Source organism: Molothrus ater, chromosome 5 (genome assembly GCF_012460135.2).
Source record: "Molothrus ater isolate BHLD 08-10-18 breed brown headed cowbird chromosome 5, BPBGC_Mater_1.1, whole genome shotgun sequence".
Taxonomy (NCBI): Eukaryota; Metazoa; Chordata; class Aves; order Passeriformes; family Icteridae; genus Molothrus; species Molothrus ater.
Genome location: NC_050482.2, coordinates 44,799,755 through 44,806,792, shown reverse-complemented (window position 1 = coordinate 44,806,792; position 7,038 = coordinate 44,799,755).

Below are 7,038 nucleotides of genomic sequence, written 5' to 3'. Positions count from 1 at the left end.
CTAAAACGCTTGAGTCCTGATCGTTAACACTGACGCTCAAACAAAACCCAAGTAAAATCTTCTCTCCTATGGGCCACTAAACAATTGTTTTACATTTGGTTGAGAAAGCAAATGCAAAGTCTGTAACTAAATCCTAATGTATCGTTTAAGTGTTTCAATTCAGAGGCTTTCTTTGGCTAAACTTCAACGAATTGTACTACAGTTTAATTGAAAAGCAGCATTTGCACAGGCATTTACATCTGAAGGCAGAAATAGTGGCATTGTACCATGTGGTGCAGTGGCAGCAAGAATTCCCCCAAATCCAATTTTTTTACAGGTATGTTTTTTTTCCAGTTGCAGAGGTATTGCAAAGAGCTGTCTCTCAATTGAGATACTGAGCAAAGTCTGAGACACTTAGTAACAAGAAGCTTATTTAATAAGCTCATTAAAGTTTTTAAAACGTATTAAAGGGTACAGTCCAACCTCAGTGCAATAGAGATGGACACCAGATAAAATCAAGGGGAATAACACACCATCAACACCGCAGCTACAAGACTAACCCAAAAAAAGTGTGTAGCAGCAAACCAAATGGACAGGCATGTCCTTCTTCTGCTTCTTTAATTGAATGGCTGTGTTTGGCCCCTAACAAGCTGTGTTAGGGGCCAAATACAAGTCCAGCTCCTTTTGCCAGTTTGAATATTTGCAGGTTCGGGTCTATTTGCAGACACAGCTCTCACCAAAGTCCTTGGACATACGCGTTCGCCGCTGAAATAAGCTAAGCTGAATCTCCAGGTTGGTTGAAGCAAACTGTCCGGCCTGAAACCATTTAAGTCCAAACCCATCACTGCATCTGTTTTGACCTGTTCCCTGGTGATGAGGAGGGCGGAATAAAGACATCTGTGAGAGAGTCACCCTCTGTGAGACTGTACAGATGCTCCAATGGAGGATGAGGGTAGAAGGGCTGGGGGGGAAAGCAAGCTATGCCCTCAGTCTCTCTGAGTAGCCAGTGAGCTACAGTGGCTGCATAGCCAGCATCCAGAGCGAAGAATGTCACATTTATCACATCTGAGCACTTCGCCTTTCTTTGCAATTACAGTAAAGCAGGCTTGAGCTATGCAGACATACTTCCCACATCCATTGACCTCGATGGGAGATCCATAGCAAATCTTAGGGCAGAACCTGCTACACAAAAGACGCGTTAAAGACAGAAGCACTGTCATGCAGAACAAGCTCTTAGAGTAGAAGAAAAGGACTCAGCATTTGGCCAAGGAGAGGGGTCATGCACTGAGGGTGCTTTGTATTCTTGGAAGGACGTGGGACGATGACTCTCCAGGCTCATGGGGAGCAAAGGCAGAAGAATATAGGATTCAGGGAAAGCGAAAATGCAAGAGATTCTGAGCACTCTCTCATGGGTCAGCCAAATCCACAATATGAAGGTTTCTGCAGAGGAGAGCATGTATCTTTCCTTCTTATTGATAGGAGTGCAACATTGTCCTTGAATCAAGAATTAATTGGAGCGACATTCCTTTGTTAACCCATCATCACTAAGAAATCTTCTGCTGTCTAGACTCAAAGTCAGTTCAAATCTATATATAACTAAATGAGATATCCATCAGGTGCTATGCTCCTAGAGCAGGACTCAGTGGAGCAGGTGAAGAAAATATTGACAAAGGTGTGTTCACCAGTATATTTTGGATTTACAGTCATAAGGGATAACTCCTGAGTCTGAAAATTAAAAATGTTTCACCCTGTACACTTGTTTTTACAAGACGTAGTGGGAAGATTTGATTTATATAATTCTGTTCCATTAAATTCTATCTCTTGACAATTCCAGTGCATTTTAAACTGTTTTCTATGAAAGATTGGCAGAAACAGAACCTGTCTGATTACTTTTAGTAATAATACTTGTGTTAGAGTTGGGACACAGAAGCTCACCAGCACCACAAGGAGAACAAGCCAAATAGTTAATAACAAAAAGGAACCTTAGAGTCTCAGACCTTTCAATTAAAATCAACAGCATATGCCTAAACAACTGTTTGTTAAATGTTCATTTCTATTTCAAGCTCTTTGAAAATGAGAGATACTAAGCAAAAAAACCCTCTACCCTAAAAAGTCATTAAGTATCTTCTTGTACTTAACGTTGTGAATAGGCCTTCAAAGCCCTGGGTCCAAATACTTTTATACTGCTTAATCACTTAGCCCATGGAGATAGGTTTTACTGCATTTGTCAGGCAATGTGAAGAAGTAAAGGGAAATCAAATGGGAGGAGGAAGGATTGAATAAGCATGGCATTAACCTTGGAAACGACACTTTTCACTCAAATCAGTAATAAAGTTAGTATTTTCTGTTTTCTTTATACTTATGAAGGAAAGTATAAAAAGTCTTGGAAAATTTTCTAATGATTTGTAATGTCATATGTACATCTTACAACTTTTGTTTTGCTATTAATTCTGAAGATTATTTGAAAACCCAGGAATCACCACAAACTTTCACCCCATTTTTGAAAAATGCATCTTTGCAAAATACATCTGTTTTAGACCCAGTTGAAGTTTGATGAAATGAGTAGGGGTGGGATCCAGTACATCAGCAGACACCCAAACACAAGTATGCCTACACAGGCTAGTGCAGGGCTCAATTGCCTAAGGACAAGTAAGGCACCTGCCACCCCTGAGGCATCTGGGTTGGGGAGAGGTGCCCAGGCCCACAGGCAGCTCCAGGAAGATTTCATTCTTCTCAGACTCTCCCTCATGCCAGTCAGCCTCCAAGAATGCCTTTGGTGCCCAGAGGCATCTATAGAGCCTATATTTAAGCAACTAAGCATGTCTGCATTCCTGCTACAGGCAGTGGAGATCGAAAGCTTTATTCAGTTGCCTACAAGATGGCACCTAAAGCAGTGTGAGAACCCCTAAGTTCTGAGACACCTGCCCAGAGCCAGCAGATATGGCACAGGGCATATGGGAACTGATGTGTTTCCAGAATGATACTCACAGACCAGGAAGGATATCCCACAGCCTCTCAAGTGGCACTTGATGTTCACAGAATTAAATGAGCTCTTTGTGAGTGGATTCAAAGGAGATTGCATTCTAGAGATCCATTGAACCAGCCATCAGCTCCCTGCTTAGGGTCAGCCTAAGTGGAGCTGCAGTGCTCAGTTCAGCACCAGTAAAATTTGAGAAGTCACAGGTTAGCCCCTGTTGTCTCCAGCTGCCGCTCCAGAAGGGCATTACAGTCCTGCAGGTCACATCCCAGGTGGGCCAGCCCTGGTTGAACATCTCACACTGCAGAAGTACCTCACAAGTTCTCCTACCTGCCGCCCCTAGCCCTACTGGGAATTAAAACACTTAGCTCATATGTAGACACCAACATGCAGAGTCTTCATCTGAACTCCAGCACAAAAGCTTCACAGATGCTGGAGAAAATCCTGTTTTTTCAGGATTACACGCAGAATTTCTCTTTGAGCCCTGAATCTGTTTATAGATAAACTGAAGGGGTTTTTTTATCAATAAACATGGCAATACAACAAACTCCCACTGCAGATGTTGCATGAAGGTAAGCGTGCAAATGTTCCCCAAAGAGGCAAATACTGGTGCATATGTGTTTTGAGCTTTGAGATATGTTTTCCAAAATTTACCTTCTTTTGTGCTGTTTTAAAATGCTCCCACTGTTTTGGAAAAAAAAAGTTTTCATCAAAGTCTGAACTAGCAAGCATTAAGCTGCTCATATTAACATATGTAAATTTGTGATTTATTATAGTTTCTCTATTGTCACCTGTTTTCTGTGCCTCAGACATGCAATTAACTCCATGCAGTCAGGCCCATCTGCCAACATCTACACAGGACATGACTGTACTGTTGTAAAAGCAACAGAAGAGATTTCCCAATCACCAAGATTGCCTTGAGCTTCAGGGAAGCTGGCTGGCTCTACAGGAGGAGAAATTTCATACAGGAGCAGCTTGACCTCAAGACAGTTCCTGGTGCAAGCAGTGTGGGTGCAGGCAGAGTGGAACCGGAGCAGTGACCTCACATCGAGCACTGTGGCTGCCGGGACAGCATCGTACCCTGCAAGCACAGGGACATCCATGGGCACCACTCCTAACTGGGGAGCTGCCAACAAGTCCAAGTGCTCACACCAGCAAGAGCAAAAGATGACTCCATGTTTGTTTAAAGCTTGCTTTTCCTTCTTTAGCTTACATAAGATTTTATCTCTTTCCTTTTTCACCAGTTTTGAGTATTCAAACCCTAAAACCAGACCGAAACCCAGTGGAGAAAGAGTCACCTGGTATATATCAACTCTCTTTTCAGATAGAGCCAGGAGACTTGGTTAGCCTACCACTTTGTTGAGTATCAAAAGCTATTATTATTTTATAATTACGTTTATATTTGCCAAAAATTTGACATTTTATACATTAGCAAAAGTTTAGATGCCCCACTTGGAATAATAGCTTATGATGCTTCTTTCTATCAAATGCACTGAATAAATCCTTTTTTCAGTTGTATTAATGCAATAGTTGTATATAATTCTAGCAACCATTTAAAAACACATTAAAACTATTTGCTATACTGGAACATTTTGACATTAAGTCAGAGGTGGTGTTTCAGTTAGAGGTGGTTTTCCCCTCCAGAGAATGTTTTCACACATCATAGGAGGTTACTTACTGCTTATAGGAATTTATTACATTTTCTTGCCTCTTGACAATATATTCTGTATCTGTCATCCATTTTTATAAATGCCCAATGAATTTTAAATTAAACTACATTTGGGAAATCAATTTCAGTCTGTCTCAATAAATCACAACATTCTAGCTGTAATGTCTGGATGGTGGAAATTACTTGAGCCTAAGTAATGTCCCTAAGGCTCAGGAATTCTCTGATCAGCCTTGAATGTTTTTAAGGTGGATGTTACTTAGAAGAATAAATACATGACTCAGAGAAAGGTTAAAGGAAGGTGAAAAATTTTAAGCGGGATGTCACTAAAGGCACACAGGAAGCAGAGCAGATATGCTAAGAGCAGCACATGGCAATTCAGTGATTTATTTGTTATGCCAAAGCCAAATCCCAGCTCCAAATCAATGTTTTACAATGGATTAGCCAATGTGGCAGGAACAAAGATTGAAGTCTGCCTTAAACAGTAAGGATATGAAACGTGCTTAGTGAATATCAGCTGAAATGTTGTCCATTAACACAGGGAAGCCATACACGAACATGAAAAAAAATACTAACTTTATTCTGTGTTAAATCAGATACTTGCAGAAGCAGCAGAGACATGGCAAATCTGTGTTATCACTGGAACAGGCTTTGGATGTACAGGCACTATTTGATGAAAGAGAAAGGGGTGTTAGAGAGATGGTAAGACTACAACATTTAAAATTGTCATAAATAAAAAATATTTCTTGAGGGTCATAATCACTTTGGGAATAGCTGCTTAAAGTGGCCATTTAGGATATAAAGAGAGCTGGTGACAAGGCCTCAGGCTGTGTCTGAGTGAGCTGAGAGTGGGGGTAAGTATGTGCATAGCTGAGAGCCACCATTTTCATTTGCATTGCTGGCCTCAGCCTTCCTGTGAGCAGCGCAGATCAAAGTCTCCTCAGGATGCTTAGGAAAAGCAGGATTTGGGATTCTTTCTCAGTGCCCTGCATGGTAATATCCTGAACCTCACCTATAATTCATTCACCCGGACACCATGGACAAGACCTCCAAGGTGTGTGGAGGCATCAGGAACTTGGACTCCCCCTCTAGAGGCTCCCGGAGCTGAGGAGCCCTGGTGACAGCAGCCTGCAAAGGCAGCTGAAGAGGTCGCAGTAGGGATGGCCAGTCTGGTCTGGACAGCGGATCCAACATCCACTTAACCAATGCACAGGCGTGCACGCACAGCTGGATTGAGATTCTGACAAGTGAGTCAGCAAGAAAAAGCATGGAAGGGTTAGTTTGCCAACCATGACTCAAGAAGAAACTGCTGGTGTTAAAGATGAAGATAGGAACTTGAAAAAATAGTTATTTAAAAATTGTTAAAGTTATCTTAAAACACCTAATAGGGATATGCAAATGTGTGGAATTACTAAGCATGAACAATTCCAATAAATATTTTGATTAGGCAATAGTATTTTTCGCTTTAAAGTTAGAAGTTTGAAACAGATTTGAAGCCTGGTGGCTTTATCTGTATACATTTTTTATGCGCTTCTGAAAGCACCATGATAAAGTGACCCTGCAGACAAATGGCCACATCCTGCTAATACCATCTCAGCAGCCTCATCAGAAACAGAAAGAATGGGAATGCACTGCTGGAGCAGAATTGAGGCAACCATGGCCTATAGATTTAAACATTTAAACTGAAACACATTTTCTCTGATGACACAACTAGAAACAGAAACAGATGTGCGAGATTTTGATGCTGTCATGAAAACATGCTAATGCATAACGGATTCAAACTACGTTTGGCAATGGCCAGAAGCACCGCACACTGACTTTCTGAGCAGGTTCACAGAAACCACAAGCCAGCCTGCTTCAGCATGGATGCAGAAAATGATGCTGCCCAGTCACGGGGTGTTTTTCACCAGATTCCTCTTGCCCCAAACACAGCCTGCCTGTACACAGGGCAGAGCAGAAGGCATGCACAAGTGTAAATCAGTTCAGCGCCAGCAGAATTGGAAAGCAGCTAAAAACAGTTGGCTACACTTCAGAAACTTTAGTTCTAAAAGTATCAGTGTAAAGAAGCGTCAAATTTAAAAACCAGGACATCTGCAGGATGTGAGTACACAAGCCTTTGCCAATTTAAGTTCCTGTAATGAAACCTGAGACTGAAAAAGTACTCAATACATGGGTAACAAGGACCTGATAAGAGACTGTGTTTTTTTATCACGTGAGCTGCCTTGCAGAAGTTTCCACAAACAACACGCACAGAGATATGATATGAAGGAGTTTTATGGGCTGAGATCTCCGGTACGGTGTGTGGCTGTCACGTACAGGCAGCGCCCAGGCCAGAGATGGCTCCTGGTGGCACCTGCGAGCCGAGGAGCCACCGGGCGAGGCCTGGGGCGCAGGGCAGTGCTCAGCCCACGGAGCT